Below are 18,650 nucleotides of genomic sequence, written 5' to 3' on the forward strand. Positions count from 1 at the left end.
CCCACTAACTAAAACTTTTTCTAGATCCAAACAAGTGCTACAATACCAGATTTTTAAGTCTCAACTCATAGAATTGAGAGCCCTTAAGCTCTTAACTTTGTCCTGTGTCTTCCTATTAAAAACCTAAAATCTGTGTAAATGTTACCGAGACACACCTGGAGTATGTGACAACATGAGAGATGTTCTTAACTCTTTTATCAGGTGAAATTCACTTCTTATAACTGAAAATGGAAAAGCAAAGTAGTATAGAGAGGAATAAAATCTCATGAAAGTATTATACAAAAGCAGACTGGCTGAAATCTGTAACTTTATAAGTAAAAATAATAACACCAATAACACCCTCTATAATTAACTACTCCACAGTGAATAATCTGCTACACATTTCTTGATAATGAATGACTCTAGTTTGCTACAGTTGAAGCCTGCGACAACTGCAAGGCCAGGGTTTTGCCCCTTTTCTGGTTCTCTGTGCACAAGGTAATGCCACCTACTACAAGGCAGTTATATAGACAGGTGAGCTCAGGGGAGCTTCTCACCGCAACCTGCTAACTCAGCAGCGGTAAGTTCCAAATGAGCTCTGACCTCCAATATGTATCTGTTCATAATTTTACAAAGTATCTAAATATTATTCATTAGTTTAAAAAATAATAGAACACTTTGGACCAAGTAAATTATGAAATTGAAAAGTTAGGAGGGATACCAATTATATTAACAACATTTTCTTTAAAAAATAGAATCAGTTTCTTTTGAAATCAACCATAGTGGCGAGATGTGTTTTTCTTTTCAGGTGCCCCATGATGGCACACAGCTTTACCCAGCAAATTCTGACAGCTTCCAAGTCCCAGGATACAAACCTGTACCAGCACATGGGGCAACATTACCTTTCAACAGTGTGGAAAAGAGCACATGTCACCAGTGGGCAATGAGAGACTGGACAGATACTCATGGCCTCTCAATAGCAGACATGGTTGGAGAGCTTTCCTTGTTCTAGTAGAAAATTTCATGAGGAAGCTGTGATTAGGATCAGTCCAGAGAAGCAAAACTCTTTTATTTTCAGTGCCCAGACGTCAGTCAATATACTGGGAGAACCAGTGGAAACATTCGCCATAATCTTGCCTCTTGGGCACACTGCACATAGGCACTTCTATGGGGCAAGCATTCAAATTCTTCAGGGTCACATTCTCCTTGCCTGTGGTCTGTCTATAAAGCCTAGATATCTCACAGAGTTTTTCTTCCTTGAGTTCATCTGTTCTGTCAATTTTGTTTCCCAAAATATGAATTGGCACATTGTATACTGTTTCATCAGTCATTAAAGCTTTAAGCTCAAATTTGAATTCCACAAGGCAAGAATGATCCACACAATCCACCAGAAGGAAAATCCCATTAATTGCTGGGAAATAATTTTTCCAAACCGACGTGCTTGCTCGTGCCCACCAAGATTAAAAGTTGTAAAAGTCATTCCAGCAACTGTTAGCCCTTGTCATGTCAGATGTAGTGTTGGAATGTGTTGTCCCAATCTGTCACCTTTGAGCATGTGAAAAAGAGTGGTTTTGCCTGCATTGTCCAAACCCAAGAATACAAATTTTCTATATTTCTTGTAGAGTCTTAGAAACTAGATCACAATTCTGAAGCCATGGTAGATTCACTCAAAGATGAGAGACATTATTAATGCTTACACTGGCCTGAGGGGCTCCTCTGGCAGCAGCATGTGGCTCAGACTCTCCCTCAGAGCACACAAACCAGCAGCACCTGGGACCACTAGCTACTCACTGGATGTACATCACAACCCTCCCCCAAGACTTTCCTATTGTGAATTTTATTTCTGGCATTGTCATATTATTCTTTCTTTTTTATTGTATAAATTTAAGGTGTTGTTTTGATATACATATACATCATGAAATGATTACTACAGTCATATTAACATATCCATTTTATTTTTACAACAGAATTATCTGCTTGAAAATATCAATTATGCCAAAGTTTGGAACTCCTGTGTTAAATGCTCTAATGGTAAAAGTAGATGACAAGCAAGATTATACCTGTACTTTCAGCAAAAAATGAAAACTGTAAGAATGAATAAATAAAATGCTGTCCTGCACCTTGTAGGATGTTTAGCCTCATCCTTGTCCCCTACCCACTAGATGCTAGTAACACATCTCCCGTTAAGGCAATGATAAATATGTCTAGATGTTGCCAAATATTTTCTGTGGGCAAAATTACCTGCTTTTGAGAACCAGTGATTATACATGTTAATTGCAGTTGTTTAAAATGTTTTAATGATAGTTTCAACAGCCATGTGATATCTGAGTCTGCTTTAGAAAGATTCTTTGTCTCTTCAGATTGTGTTTATTTCATGTTTTTTGGCATGCAACATAATTTTGTTGTTGTTGAAAGGTCACCATTTATAAGATAGTACATATAATTTCATTTTTAAAATGTACTTCAAGATTAGCATGATTTTCCTTCTGCTGTGCCTTTAATGTGGGGGTTTGTGTTGATCTAATCAGGAGTTGGACTAGGATTGAAATTTGCCTAGTTGCTATGGTTGCTATGGTTACCAGAGTTGGAATTTGTTGCTATGGTTATCAGAGTTTCAGTTTGTTGTTGTCATGGGCATGAGAGATTTCAAAATCCTCTAGTGATACCTTGTTTTTGTTTCTCTACTTGGCTTTGGATTTTTCTTTTGTTTTGCTTCCCATAGAGAGCTAGTCTCTTGCCATTTCTCCAGCTGTATTCCACTATAATATTTATTCAAGGTTTGTCAGCCTGATTAGGTAGAGGAAGAAAAATGGCTATTCTCTGATGTTCTTTTAAAACCTCAGTCTTAAGCAAGTATTTTGAACTTTCGTTTTAAGGTGTGTTCTTCACAAGTATTACTATCCCTCCTCCAAATGGAGAAGCTTCCAGGGAGATGAGTATGGGTGCAGATTTGGAGATGATCTCTATTCTTATTTTCATTGTTTATTTATTTATCTTTTTTGAGATGGAGTTACGCTCTTGTTGCCCAGGCTGGAGTGCAATGGCGCAATCTCAGCTCACTGCAACCTCTGCCTCCCGGGTTCAAGCAATTCCCCTGTCTCAGTCTCCTGAATAGCTGGGATTACAGGCATGCGCCACCATGTCCAGCTAATTTTGTATTTTCAGTAGAGATGGGGTTTCTCCATGTTGGTCAGGCTGGTCTCGAACTCCCGACCTCAGATGATCCATCCGCCTTGGCCTCCCAAAGTGCTGGGATTACAGGCATGAGCCACCATACATGACCCAATGATCTCCATTCTTCTTACACAGGTGCAATGAAATTTTCCCAGTGTACGCCTGTGCAGATAAGGTATTTTCTTTAGTACAGATAGTAAAGATATATTAGTCTGGGTGGATTTTTGCAGTGGCTATTGTTCTTTTCCTCCAGCAAGAAATGAAAGAGTTTTCTTAGTATCTTCCTCAGTCTTCTGAATGGGATTCCTGGAGAAGAGGCCTAAAAAGTGATGGAAAACCACTTATGCCTGAAAACAGGCTTTATTTTCTCATGCTAGCCCACAATCAGCGTTTAGCAGTTGGCTAAATATTTCTAACAAAATATTTAACTTTCCTATATCTTATATGGTTTTCAGTGGTATCTATTTTTAGTAAAAAATTATCCTGTTTTGTTCCCTGCAGACACCTCTCTCCAGGTTTTTAGATGTCTGCATTTGATATAAGTTCTTGAATAGGTTCAAGAAAAGTTGCTAATTTCTATATCGTCTAGCATTTTTGTTACACAGATAAAAGTAACGCTCATTCCTCATCTCTATATCTTCTGGCAGAGATCAGAAACTACAGTTAATAAATATTTAAATAGATTTAATTTAAATTACCTTATATGTTTACCTAATCAGCTCATTTATGAGATCCATCATTCCTTGGTGTAGATATATTTTTCCCTGGTATCAGTTTCCTTCTGCTTAAGAAACTTCTTTTAACATTTTTGTAATGTACATCTGCTGATGATGAATTATTTTACCATTTAAGGTCTAAAAAAATGTTTCACCTTCATTTTTTGAAGGAAATATTTTTGATAAGTATACAATTTAGACATAGTTTCTCTCTTTCAGTATTCGTACCAGTCAGGGCTCTCCAGAAAAACAGAACAAAGAGACTGACCCAGAGAGAGAGACAGGAGAGCAAGCAGGGGGGTAGAGAGAAAAAGAAAAGGAGGAATGGAGGGAGAGAAGAAAAAAGGGAGGTAAAGAGGGAAAGGAAGAGAGAGAGATTGACTCAGTATTAAGAAATTGGCTCACTGAAGCAGGGTGGGGCGTTGCCTCACTCAGGAAGCACAAGGGGTTGGGAAACTCCCTCCCCTAGTCAAGGGAAGGTGTGAGGGACTGTGCTGTGAGGAACTGCACATTCCAGCACAAATACTACACTTTTCCCACATACTTCACAACCCAAAGTCCAGGAGATTCCCTCGGGTGCCTATATCACCAGGTCCCTGGGTTTCAAGCACAAAACTGGGTGGCCAATTTGCCAGACACCGAGCTAGCTGCACGAGTTTTTCTTCATACCCCAGTGGCACCTGGAATGTCAGTGAGACAGAACCATTCACTCCCCTGGAAAGGGGGCTGAAGCCAGAGAGCCACTTGGTCTAGGTCAGTGGATCCCACCCAAACAAAGCCCAGCAAGCTAGGATCCACAGGAGTGAAATTCTCGTTGCCAGCAGAGCAGTCTGAAGTCAACCTGGGACATTCAAGCTTGGTGGGGAGAGGGGCATCTGCGATTACTGAGGCTTGAGTAGGTGGTTTTCCCCTCACAGTATAAACAAAGCTTCTGGGAAGTTTGAACTGGGCAGAGCCCATCACAGTTTGGCAAAGCTGCTGAAGCCACACTGCCTCTCAAGGTCCCTCCTCTCCAGGCAGGGAATCTCTGAAGGAAAGGTAGCAGCTTGAGTCAGGGACTTATAGCTAAAACTCCCAACTCTCTGGGACAGAGTACCTGGGGGAAGGGGCAGCTGTGGGCGCAGCTTCAGCATCCTTAAACATTCCTGCCTGCCAACTCTGATGAGAGCAGCAGATCTCTCAGCAGAGCACTCAAGCTCTGCTAAGGGACAGACTGCCTCCTCAAGTGGGTCCCTGACCCCCGTGCCTACTGACTGGGAGATACCCCCCAGCAGGGGTTGACAGACACCTCATACAGGACAACTCCGGCTGGCATCTGGCAGGTGACCCTCTGGGATGAAGCTTCCAGAGAAAAGAATAGGTAGCAATCTTTGCCAATCTGCAGCCTCTGGTGGTGATACCCAGGCAAACAGAGTCTGGAGTGGACCTCCAGCAAACTTCAGCAGACCTGCAGCAGAGGAGTCTGACTGTTACAAGAAAAACTAACAAACAGGAAGGAACAGCATCAACATCAACAAAAAGGACATCCACACAAAAGCCCCATCTGAAGGTCACCAATATCAAAAACCATAGGTAGATAAATCCACAAAGATGAGAAAAGAAAAAAACAGTGCAAAAAGACTGAAAATTCCAAAAATTAGAATGGCTCTTCTCCTCCAAAGGATCACAACTCCTTGTCAGCAAGGGAACAAAACTGGACAGAGAATGAGTTTGATGAATTGGCAAAAGGAGGCTTCAGAAGGTGGGTAATAACAAACTCCTCTGAGCTCAAGGAGCATGTTCTAACCTACTGCAAGAAAGCTAAGAACTTTGAAAGAAGGTTAGAAAAATTGCTAACTAAAACAACCAGTTTAGAGAACATAAATGACCTGATGGAGCTGAAAAACACAGCATGAGAACTTCATCAAGCATACACAAGTATCAATAGCCGAATCAATCAGGTGGAAAAAAGGACATCAGAGATTGAAGATCAACTTAATGAAATAAAGCATGAAGACATGATTAGAGAAAAAAAAAAAAAAGAATGAAAATAAACAAACAAAGCATCCAAGAAATATGGGACTATGTGAAAAGACCAAACCTACATTTGACTGGTGTACCTGAAAGTGACAGGCAGAATGGAACCAAGTTGGAAAACACTCTTCAGGATATTATCCAGGAGAATGTCACCAACCTTGCCAGACAGCTCAACATTCAAATTCAGGAAATACAGCGAACACCACAAATAGATTCCTCGAGAAGAGTAACCCCAAGACACATAATCATCAGATTCACCAAGGTTGAAATGAAGGAAAAAAGGGCAGCCAGACAGAAAGGTCGGATTACCCACAAAGGGAAGTCCACCGGTAAAAAGCAGATCTCTCTGCAGACGCCCTACAAGCCAGAAGAGAGTGGGGTCAAAATTCAACATTCTTAAAGAAAAGAATTTTCAACCCAGAAATTCATATTCAGCCAAACTGAGCTTCATAAATGAAGGAGGAAGAAAATCCTTTAAAGAGAAGCAAATGCTGAGAGATGTTGTCACTTCCAGGCCTGCCCGCAGGAGCTCCTGAAGAAAGCACTAAATATGGAAAGCAAAAGCCGGTACCAGCCACTGCAAAAACATACCAAATTGTAAAGATCATCAACACTATGAAGAAACTGCATCAACTAATGACCAAAATAACCAGCTAGCATCATAACAAAAGGATCAAACACACGCATAACAATATTAATCCATGTCCTTAATTTTTTAACTTCTTTAATTTGGTTTTCTCCTTTCTCTGGTATCTTCTTGAGAAGCTTAATAATCAACCTTTTTAATTTTTTGTCTGGTAACTCAGAGACTTCTTGCTTTGTATCCATTTCTGGGGAGCTAGTGTGATCTTTTAAGGTGCTATAGAACCCTGTTTTGTCATATTAACAAAATTACTTTTCTAGTTTCTTCTTTTTTGTGTAGACTTTTTCTTCAGATTGCTCTTGAATTCATTTTTGATTGGACTGTGTTTTTTTAATTTATTTTTTTCTGAGTTCCTTAGTTTTAGGGAGTCTTTGTGCACTATCTTTCCTCAATACTGGTTGTAGTAGTTACGCTGTTGGTGTGTGGGTGAGTTCACTGTCTCCTATGGTGTTGAAATGGCTGGGATATTTTGAAGCTTGTTTCATTCTCTCATGGTGTATACTTTATTTATTTATTTATTTATTTATTTATTTATTTATTTATTTAATTTTCCCTGGTATTTGACTAACTGAGTTGATAACTTAGGCTTCAGGCCAAAAACGGATGTATCCCTGGGTAGGCATCAGTTGTGGCTAAGGCAGGTGAGTATATGTAAGGCCCAATTGTTGGCCAAGGTCACAGACTTGATGAGGGTGGCTGCGCTCATCTCAGAGTTTTCCAGAAACACTGTCTATAGGTGCCTCCGCAGTGCATTCCTGTGAAAAAAAGCCCCTGCTATTTCTGTGGTAGAGTGCTAGGGGGAAACAAGGACCCCTTCTCCAAGGTCCTTCGTGATCACAGAGGCAGCCTGCCTGTTGGGGTAGAGGTGCAGACTTTCCCTATTGTGCCCAGCACTGCAATTGTGTCTCTGCTGTGAGAAACTTCTCACCAGCAGAAAAATCTGGAACTTAAAGCCTGTTGTTCAGATTATTTTGTCCCCTAAAATGATCCTCTGATGTGGTGGTCTTCTATTTCCCTTAAAAATAAGGCTTCCTGAGAGCCAGACTGCAGTGATTGTTATAGCTCTTCTGAGTCTAGCCACCCAGCAAGGCTACCAAGCCGTGGGCTGGTGCTGGGGAATGTCTGCAAAGAGTCCATTGATGTGACCAGTCTTCAGGTCTTCCAGCCATGGGTACCAGCACCTGCTCTGGTGGAAGTAGCAGAGGAGGGATGTCTACTCTGAGATTCCTTGGCTGTAGATAGGTTTAGTGAGATATGTTCCTCAAATACTGGTTATGCTAGCAGTGAAGTTGTCATTTGGACAGATTCAGGACCTCTGGTTAGCCAGGGTGTTGCAGAAAGTGTTGTTAACTGTTGTTTTCTCTCTCCTGTGACTAGTGTTATTCTGCCAAGAGTTGCTCTGATGGCCCAAGTTGGTTGGCCCTCAGTTAGAAGGTAATGCTATCAAGAGACCATCTGCTGGGGTAGTAGTAGTGGGATATAAGTTTGCTGTAAGTTGTTCAGTGAAAGTATTCTAATTTCTCAGGCGATAGGTGGGGCCATAAGGTTCCAAGTGTTTATGTCTTTTGTGTTAGGCTACCAGGGCAGGTAGAGAAATACCATCAGGTTGGCGCAGGGTTAGGTGGGTCTGAGCTCAGACTCTCCTTGGGCAGGGCTTGCCATGGACACTGGGAGAAATGGCGAAGAATGGTTCTCAGGCCAATGGGATTATTATCCAGAAGGGAGTATGGTTGCCTCTGCTGTGCAGTAGAGTTTGCCAGGGCAGTTGAGGATAGCTGGTAGTGAAAGGCCTCACTCATTCCATGCAGTTGGTGAGGCCAGTTTCACTTCAGCAGTGCCCCACTAACAGCACCAAGTTTAAATCCAGGCAGCCTGTGCACTGAACTCAGATCTGCCCCAGGCCATAAACATCCCCAATGATAAAGCAAGCATGGCTTTCAGGCCACATCCCTCTCTCTCTGCTCACAATGCTCTACATCCCATGCCTGCTCTCATATTTGCTGCCATTCATGTCCACCCCCCACCCCCAGATTCTGTTTAAGGAAGTTCATGCCCACTCAGAACTATTACAAAATTCAGTTGTAAGCTTATTTTACCATGTTACTGTTCTGCAATTTTGCTGGCTGCCTTCCCCCATAGGACCCTCTGAAATATAGTCAGGAATGGTTTCCCTGGGCTCAAGCTGGAGAATGGAAATGCCTACAAGGCTCTTCCCACCTCCGCTTCTACTTTCATATTTTGCATTTTTTCCTAAATCCATTCCAGCTCCAGGTAAGGTTAAAGCCTTCTCCTGTTATCTCGATTTTCAGATTCCCCAGTGGGGTTGTGTGTTTGGAGGAAGGTTCTTCCCCTCTCACACTTTGGGAAGTCAGTTTTTCACCGTATTATGAAATTTGCAGTGGAGTACTGCTTCTTTCAAAGGATCTGTGAAGTTTTTTGGTTTTCCTGGAATGTTACTTTGGTGGTTTATGGAACAAAAGGTCAAATTGTGAACCTCCACACACTATTCTGATCATCCAAGTGGGAGATGCATGCTAGTGCTCCCTCCTGTCTACCATCTTGGCTGGGAAGCCCTTAATCACAAATTCTTTTTGAGTCACAAATTTCCCTTTGGAAAATTATCATATAAAAGCAAAAATACAAAATATATATGTTATATTAGTCTGTTTGTGTTGCTATAGAGGAATACCTGAGTCTGTGTAATCTATAAAGACAGACTTACTTGCCTCATGATCCTGCAGGCTATATAAGAAACATGGCACTAAGGGGTGGGGCCAAGATGGCTGACAAGAAGCAGTGACGATCAGAGGCTTCCATTGAAAAGAACCAAAACACTCTGTGAATCCTGCACTGGCAACTAAGGTGTCCAGTTCTGTCATCAAGACTGACTAGGTGGTTGGCATGACCCACGAAGAAGAAGGAAGAGTAGTATGGTATGGTGGCTCACCCGAGAGCCACATGGGCCAGGGAAGCCCACATCCCCCAGTCAAGGGAAGCGGTGAGTGAGCATGCTACCCAGCCTGGGAAAACATGCTTTTTTCACAAAACTGTCCAACCTATGGATAGAAAGATCCCACTCAAGCCCATACCACCAGAGCCTGGGATTCAAACCACAGACTCACAGATTCTCAACAGCCACTAAACTAGAATCTGCTTAAGCCTGCCAAGTTCCTGGGTGGAGGGGTGGCCATTACCACAGCTGTGACTGCTTGCTGTCTAAGCCATCTGAGCTCCTTGGGAGAGGAGCAGCAGCCAACACTAGGACTGCTACTTTCCTGAAACACTAAGTTCCCAGGATGGAGAAAGGATGACAGCCATATCTATAGCTACAGGCCACGCTTTTCCCCTGCTGGAGCCAGGGAGGCTGGAAGGATTGGTCCCAAGAGGTATTCCCCACAGCCCAACACACTGACTGTGACAGTCTGTGGCCAGAGTGCCTCTTCAGGCCTGAAGCTGACGTGTCCCTCCTCACTGGGCAGGGCCTCCTGGCAGGAACTCCAACAACTCCTGCCAAATGTTCAGGGACAGAAATCTGATTTCCTTGGGTCTGGGCTTTTGGGGGTTGGGTGGCTGTAGTCTCTGTGGACCAGCAGACTTAGTCTTTCCTCCTGCTACTTCTGACGAATCTGGAAAGCCCAGATGAGTGGGTTTCCCCTAGTGCAGTACACACCCTCCACCAAGGGAGTGCCAAAGTGCTTTGTTAAATGGTTCCTATTCCCTGTGGCATCCAACTAAGTGAGACCCTCCAACAGAGATCGTCAGACATCCTATACAGGAGCATTCCTAGTGACATCAGGAATGTCACTTAGGAGCATTCCTAATGACATCCTTGAGGTCAGAGACGTGAGAGGAAAGAGCAGGAACCCATCTTTGCTGTTCTACAGCTTCCTTGAGTAACAGCAGCAGGCACAGGAGTGAACCAGATGAATAGTGCCTGAAGTGAACTCCCAGCAAACCACAACAGCCCCAAAGAGGAGGGATCTGACCACTGAAAGACAGACAAACAAACAAACAAACAAACAGAAAGCAACAATAACAGCACCAACAGCAGCAAAAAGTTTCAACAAAAACATCATCCAAGGGTCAGTAGCCTCAAAACTGAAATGAGATGAACTCACGAAGATGAAAAAGAATCAGTAAAAAAAAAATGCTGAAAACCCAAAAGTCCAGAGTGCCTCTTCTCTTCCAAATGATTGCAACACCTGTCCAGCAAGGGTGCAGAACTGGATGGAGGATGAGATGGATGAATTGACAGAAGTAGGATTCAGAAGGTGAGTAATAAAAAACTCTGCTGACCTAAATGAGCATGTTGTAACCCAATGAAAATAAGCTAAGAACCTTAATAAAAGGTTAAAGGAGCTGCTAACTAGAGTAACCAGTTTAGAGAGGAACATATATGACCTGATGGAGCTGAAAAACACAGCATGAGAACTTCAGGAAACATACAAAATATCAATATTTGAATCAAACAAGCAGAAGGAAGAATATCAGAGTTCGAAGACCATCTTGCTGAAACAAGGCAGGCAAGAAAGATTAGAGAAAAAAAATGAAAAGGAATGAACAAAATCTCTGGGAAATATGAGACTACATAATAAAGATGAAACCTATGATTGATTGGACTACCTGAAAGAGATGAGGAGAATGTAACCAAGTTGGAAAACAGACTTCAGGATATATTCCGGGAGTACCTCCCTAACCTAGCAAAACAGGTCAATATTCAAATTCAGAAACTACAAAGAACACCACTAAGATACTCCATGAGAAGGTCAACCTCAAGACACATAACCATCAGATTCTCTATGGTTGAAATAAGGAAAAAAATGTTAAGGGCAGCCAGAGAAAAAGGTCAGGTCCTAACAGCATAACTCTCAGCAGAAACCCTACAACACAGAAGAGAGTGGAGACCAATATTCAACAGTCTTAAAGAAAAGAATTTTAAATCCAGTATTTCATATCTGGCCAAACTAAGCTTCATAAGTGAATGAGAAATAAAATCCTTTTCAGATAAGCAAAGGCTGAGAGACTTCATCACCACCAGGCCTGCCTTGTAAGAGCTCCTGAAAGAAGCACTAAATATGGAAAGAAACAACCAGTACTAGTCACTGCAAAAACACACCAAAATATAAAGACCAATGACACTATGCAAAAACTGTATCAACCAGTGAGCAAAATAAACAGATAGAATAATTATGACAGGATCAAATTCACATATAACAAGACTAACCTTAAAGGTAAATGGACTAAAAGCTCCAATTAAAAAAAAAAAAAAAAAAACAGACTGGCAAATTGGACAAGAGTCAAGACCCATGGGTGTGCTGTATTCGGGAGACCCATCTCACATGCAAAGACACACATAGGCTCAAAATAAAGAAATGGAGGAAATTTTACCAAGCAAATGGAAAGAAAAAAAAAAAAGCAGAGGTTGCAATCCTAGTCTCTGACAAAACAGACTTTAAACCAATAAATAGCAAAAAAAAAAAAAAAAAAAAAAAAAAAAAAAAAAAAAAAAAAAAAAAGAGAGAGAGAAAGAAGGGCATTACATAATCATAAAATGATCAATTCAATAAGAACAGCTAAGTATCCTAAATATTTATGCACCCAATACAGGAACACCCAGATTTACAAAACAAGTTCTTACAGACCTACAAAGAGACTTAGACTCCCACACAATAATACTGGGAGACTCACATCCCACTGTCAATATTAGATAGATCAACGAGACAGAAAAATAACAAGGATATTCAGTACTTGAACTCAGTTCTGAATCAAGTGGACCTTATAGACATCTACAGAACCCTCCACTCCAAATCAACAGAATATACATTCTTCTCAGTGCCACGGGGAACTTATTCTAAAATTGACCACGTAATTGGAAGTAAACCACTCCTCAGCAAATGCAAAATCACTGAAATCATAACAAAGACTCTCCCAGACCACAGTGCAATCAAATTAGAACTCAACATTAAGACACTCACTCAAAACCACATGACTACATGGAAATTAAACCACCTGCTCCTGAATGACTCCTTGGTAAATAATGAAATTAAGGCAAAAATCAAGAAGTCCTTTGAAACCAATGAGAAGCAAGAGACAATGTACCAGAATCTCTGGTAAACCACTGTTAAGAGGGAAATGTATAGCACTAAATGCCTACATCAGGAAACTAGAAAGATCTCAAATTGACCTCCTAATATCACAATTAAAAGAGCTAGAGAGGCAAAAGCAAACTAATCCAAAAGCTAGCAGAAGACGAGAAATAACTAGATCAGAGCAGAACTAAAGGATCGAGAGACATGAAAAACCCTCCAAAAAATTAATGAATCCAGGAGCTGTTTTTGTTTTAAAAAATTAAAATTAGATAGACTACTAGTTGGAGTAATAAAGAAGAAAGGAGAGAAGAATCAGATAGGCACAATAAAAAATGATAAAGGGGATATCACCACTGATTCCCCATAAATACACACTCAAATAAACTAGAAAATCTAGAGGAAATGGATGTATTCCTGGAAATATACACCCACCCAAGACTAAACCAGGAAGAAGTCAAATCCTTGAATAGACCAATAACAAGTTCTGAAAATAAGGCAGTAATTAATAGCCTACCAACCAAAAAAGCCGAGGACCAGACAAATTCGCAATTGAATATTACCAGGGGTACAAAAAGAAGCTGGTACCATTTCTTCTGAAACTATTCCAAATAATAGAAAAAGAGGGACTCCTCACTAACTCATTTTATGTGGTCAGCATCATGCTGATACCAAAACCTGGAACAAACACAAGAAAAAAAGAAAACATCAGGCCAATATCCCTGATGAACACTGATGCAGAAATCCTCAATAAAATACTGGCAAACCAAATCCAGCAGAACATCAAAAAGTTTATCCACCACAATCAAGGTGGCTTCATTCTTGGAATACAAGGCTGGTTAAAAATATGCAAATCAATAAAAGTAATCCATTACATAAACAGAAATAATGAAAAAAATCACATGATTATTTAAATAGATGCAGAAAAGACCCCTCGATAAAATTCAACATCTCTTTATGAAAAAATTCTTGATAAACTAGATATTGATGGAACATATTTCAAAATGATAAGAACTGTTTATGACAAACTCACAGCCAATATCATACTGAATGGGCAAAAGCTGGAAACATTCCCTTTGAAAACTGGCACAAGACTAGGATATTCCCTCTCACTACTTTTTTTTTTTTTTTAAACATAGTATTGGAAGTTCTGGTCAGGGCAATCAGGCAAGGGAACAAAAAATAAAAAGTATTCAAATAGGAAAAGAGGAAGTCAAATTGTCTCTGTTTGCAGGTGACATGACTGTATATTTAGAAAACTGCATTGGCCCAGCTTCAAAACTCCATAAGCTGGTAAACAACTTCAGCAAAGTCTCAGCACACAAAACCAATGTGCAAAAATCACAAGCATTCCTATACACCAAAAATAGAAAAGCAGAAAGCCAAATCACAAATGAACTCTCATTCACAATTGCTACAAAGAGGATGAAATATCTAGGAATACATCTAACAAAGGATGTGAAGGACTTCTTCAAGGAGAACTACAAACCACTGCTCAAGGAAATAAGAAAGGACACACAAACGGAAAAACATTCCATCCTCATGGATAGAACGAATCAATATCTTTAAAATGACCATACTGTTCAAAGTAATTTATAGATTCCATGCTATTCCCATCAAACTACCATTGACATTCTTCACAGAATTAAAAAAAAAAAAACTCTATATTTCATAGGGAACAAAAACAAGCCCATATAGCCAAGACAATCCGAAGCAAAAAACCAAAAACGAAACAAAGCTGGAGGCATCATGCTACCAAACTTCAAACTATACCATAAGTTTACAGTAACCAAAACAGCATGTTATGGGTACCAAAACAGACATATAGACCAATGGAATAGAACAGAGACCTCAGAAATATCACCACACATCTACAAACATCTGATTTTCAACAAACCTGACAAAAATTAGCAATGGAAAAAGAATTCCTTATTTAACAAATGGTGCTGGGAAAACTGGCTGGCCATATACAGAAAACTGAAACTGGACCCCTGCCCTACACATTATACAAAAGTTAACTCAAGATAGATTACAGACTTAAATGTAAAATGTAAAACCATAAATACCCTAGAAGAAAACCTAGGCAAAACCATTCAGGACATAGGCATTGGAAAAGAGTTCCTGACAAAATGCCAGAAGAAATTGCAACAAAAGCCAAAATTGACAGATGAAAATACAATTAAACTAAGGAGCTTCTGCACAGCAAAAGAAACTATCATCAGAATGAACAAGCAACCTACAGAATGGGAGAAAATGTTTGCAATCTACCTATCTGACAAAGGTCTAATCTCCAGAATCTACAAATAACTTAAACAAATTATAAGAAAAAAAGAAACAATCCTGTCAAGAAGTAGGCAAAGGCTATCAACAGACAGTTCTCAAAAGAAGACATTTATACAGCCAACAAACATGAAAAAAGCTCATCACTGATAATTAGAAAAATGCAAGTCAAAGCCAAAATGAGATACAATATCACGCCAGTCAGAATGGCAATTATTAAAAAGTCAAGAAAAAACAGATGCTGAAGAGGCTGTGGAGAAATAGAAACGCTTTCACACTGTTGGTTGGAATGTAAATTATTTAAAGCATTGTGGAAGTCAGTGTGACAATTCCTCAAGGACCTACAACCAGAAATATCATTTGACCCAGCAATTCCATTACTGGGTATATACCCAAAGGATTATAAATCATCCTACTATAAAGACACATGCACACACATGTTTATTGCAGCACTATTTACAATTGCAAAGACATGGAACCAACCTAAAGGCCCATCAATGATAGACTGGATAAAGAAAATGTGGTACATATACACCATGAAATACTACACAGCCATAAAAAGGAATGAGATCATGTCCTTTGCAGGGACATGGATGAAGCTGGAAGTCATCATCCTCAGCAAGCTAACACAGGAACAGAAAACCAAACACCGCATGTTCTTACTCATAAGTGGGAACTGAAATATGAGAACACATGGATACAGGGGGGAAAAACACACACCAAGGTCAGTCAGGAGGTTGGGGTTTAGGGGAGGGAGAGCTTTAGGACAAATAGCTAATGTATATGGGGCTTAAAACCTAGATGACAGGTTGATAGGTGCAGCAAACCACCATGGCACATGTATACCTATGTAACAAACCTGCACATTCTGCACTTGTATCCCAGAACTTAAAGTAAAATTTAAAAAAAAGAAAGAAGAAGCATGGCACAGTATCTGCTCCTGGGTGACAGTTTCAACCATCTTCCACTCATGGCAAATGATAAAGCAGAGCTAGGGTGTGCATATATCACATGGTAAGAGAGGGGGCAAGAGAGATGCAGAAGGTGCCAGGCTCTTTTGAACAACCAGTTCTTGAGGGAATTCTCTATTTGGAACAAATAGAATGAGAACTCACTCATTACAGTGAAAATTGCACCAAACCATTCATAAGGCATCTGCCCCCATGACCCAACCACCTGCCATCAGGCTCTACCTCTAACCTTGAGGATCAAATTTCAAAATGAAATTTGCCAGGCCCAGCCAAACCATATTCAAACAATAGAATTTTACCCCTGGACCCTAAATCTTTTGTTATTTTCACATACAAAATACAATTCTCCATTCCCAATAGTCCCTAAATGTTTTAATTTGTTCCAGCACCCACAAAAAAGCATGAAGTCCAATGTCTTCTTTGAGACTCAAAGCAAGTTCCTTATAGTTGTGCACCTATAATACCATAAACAATTTATGCACCTGCCAGATACAGTGATGCTACAGGCATTTGGTAAACACTCTCATTCCAAAAGGAAGAAATCAGCCAAAGGAAAAGGGTGTTGGACCTAGGCAAGTTTGAAACTTAGCAGGGCAGACATTAACCCTTAAAGCTCACATATATTCTCCTTTGACTCCATCTCTCACATCCTGAGCACACTCATGTGAGGGGTGGACACACAAGACCTTGGGCAGCCCACCCCACTGCTTTGCTGAGTAGAGCCCACATGGCTGCTCTCATGAGTTGGAGTCTAACGCCCATGGCTTTTCCAGGCTGACATTGTACTCTACAGGTGACTATAATTCTGAGGTTCTTGTGGTAGACCTGTTCCTATGTCTTTACTAGGCAGTGCCCCAATACCCAGATATGTGGCAGGTTTCTTCCTGGGCATACAGACTTTTCAATACATTCTCTGAAATCTACATAGAAGCTGCCAAGCCTCCACCACTCCTGTATTTTGTGCACCTACACACTTACCGTGTGCAGGCTTACTGTAAATGCTCTCTGAAGAGGCAGCCCAAGAAGTATCTGAAGCAATTTGGGATGAGGCTGGATCTGGAGCTTCTAGGATGCAGGAAGCAGCATCCTGTGATGGGCAGAGGTGCTTAGGCCTCGCCCAAAAACCATTCTGTCCTAGCCCTGTGGGCCTGTCATGGAAGGGGTGTCCTGTAAGATTGCTAAAATGTTTAAGGGTTCTTTTTTTCCACTGTCTTGACTCTTAGAACCTGGCTCCCTTTTATTCATGCTAGTCTCTCTAACAAGGGATTTCTCTGCAACGCCTTTGTATTCCTCTGCTGAAAACACTCTTACCTTCTCTAACACATAGCTAGCCTGTTAATTTTATAAAAATTTATGCTTAGCGTTCTTTTCCATTGTAAATTCCATCTTTGAGCCTTACCTTTGCTCCAGTATTTGATCATAAGTTGTTAAATGCAGCCACACCACTTCTTGATCACTTTGTGCTTATTTGAATCTTCTTTTGCCTTTGCCAATCCAGTTAGTAGCTTATTAATCTTTTCTACCCTTTCAAAAAACTAACTTATGGGTTTTTTAAATGGATTTTTGGACCTCAGTTTTATTCAGGTCTGCTCTAATATTGGGTCTTTTTTTCTTTTGTTAGCTTTGGGGTCAGTTTATTTGTGTTTTTCTAGTTCTTTTAAGTGCAACATTAGATTGTTCATTTGAGATATTTCTAACTTCTTACTGTAGGCATTTAGTGTTAAACTTTCCTGTTAACTTTGCTTTTGACTGGGTGCAGTGGTATACACTTGTAATCCGAGGACTTGGCAAGCCAAAGAAGTGCAGAATTGCTTGAATCCAGGAGTGTTTTTTTTTTTTTTTTTTTTTTTAATAACTTTTATTTTAACTTCAGGAGTACATGTGCAGGTTTATTATATAAGTAAACTTCTGTCATGGGGAGTTCGTTGTACAGATTATTTCATCACACAGGTATTAAGCCGAGTACACATCAGTTATTTTTCCTGATCCTCTCCCTCCTCCCACCCTCCATCCTCTGATCAGCCCCGGTGTGTGTTGTTCCCCTCTATGTGTCCATGTGTTCTCAATATTTAGCTCCCACGTATAAGTGAGAACATGTGGTATTTCCTTTACTGTTCCTGCATTAATTTGCTAAGAATAATACCCTTCAACTCTATCCATGTTCCCGCAAAGAACAAAATCTTGTTCTTTTTATGGCTGTATAGTGTTCCATGGTGTATATGTACCACATTTTCTTCATGCTGTTTATCACTGATGGGCATTTAGGTGGATTCCATGACTTTGCTATTGTGAATAGTGTTGCAATTAACATATGCATGCATGTGTTTTTATAATAGAATGATCTACATTCCCTTGGATATATAACCAGTAATGAGGCTCAGGAGTTTGAGACCACCCTGGGAAACATAGCAGGACCCTATCTCTAAAAAACATTTTTATAAATTAGCCAGGCATAATGGTAAATGCCTGTAGTCCTAGCTATTAAGAAGGCTGAGGCAGAATGATCACTTTAGCCTAGGACTTTGAGTCTGCAGTGAGCTGTGGTCATGCCACTGCTCTCCAGCCTGTGTGACAGTGTGAGAACTTTTCTCAAAAACATCACCAAACAAGCATAAATCAAAAACAAACAAAATCCCACCACATTGCTTTTGCTACATTCCAGAGATTTTGGTATTTTATGTATCTGTTTTTATTTATTTATAAGTTTTTTTTGGTTCCTACTTTAATTTCATTGTTTAACCAGAAGTCATTCAGGAGTGAGTTGTTCAGCTTTCACGTAATTGTG

General features: G+C 40.3%; 1 pseudogene; it reads right to left on the reverse strand.

Moving 5' to 3' along the window:
* Nucleotides 1-674: 674 nt before the first annotated feature.
* On the reverse strand, nucleotides 675-4,838 carry LOC140710762 (small COPII coat GTPase SAR1A pseudogene; annotated as a pseudogene).
* Nucleotides 4,839-18,650: the final 13,812 nt, after the last annotated feature.

Source organism: Chlorocebus sabaeus, chromosome X (assembly GCF_047675955.1).
Source record: "Chlorocebus sabaeus isolate Y175 chromosome X, mChlSab1.0.hap1, whole genome shotgun sequence".
Taxonomy (NCBI): domain Eukaryota; kingdom Metazoa; phylum Chordata; class Mammalia; order Primates; family Cercopithecidae; genus Chlorocebus; species Chlorocebus sabaeus.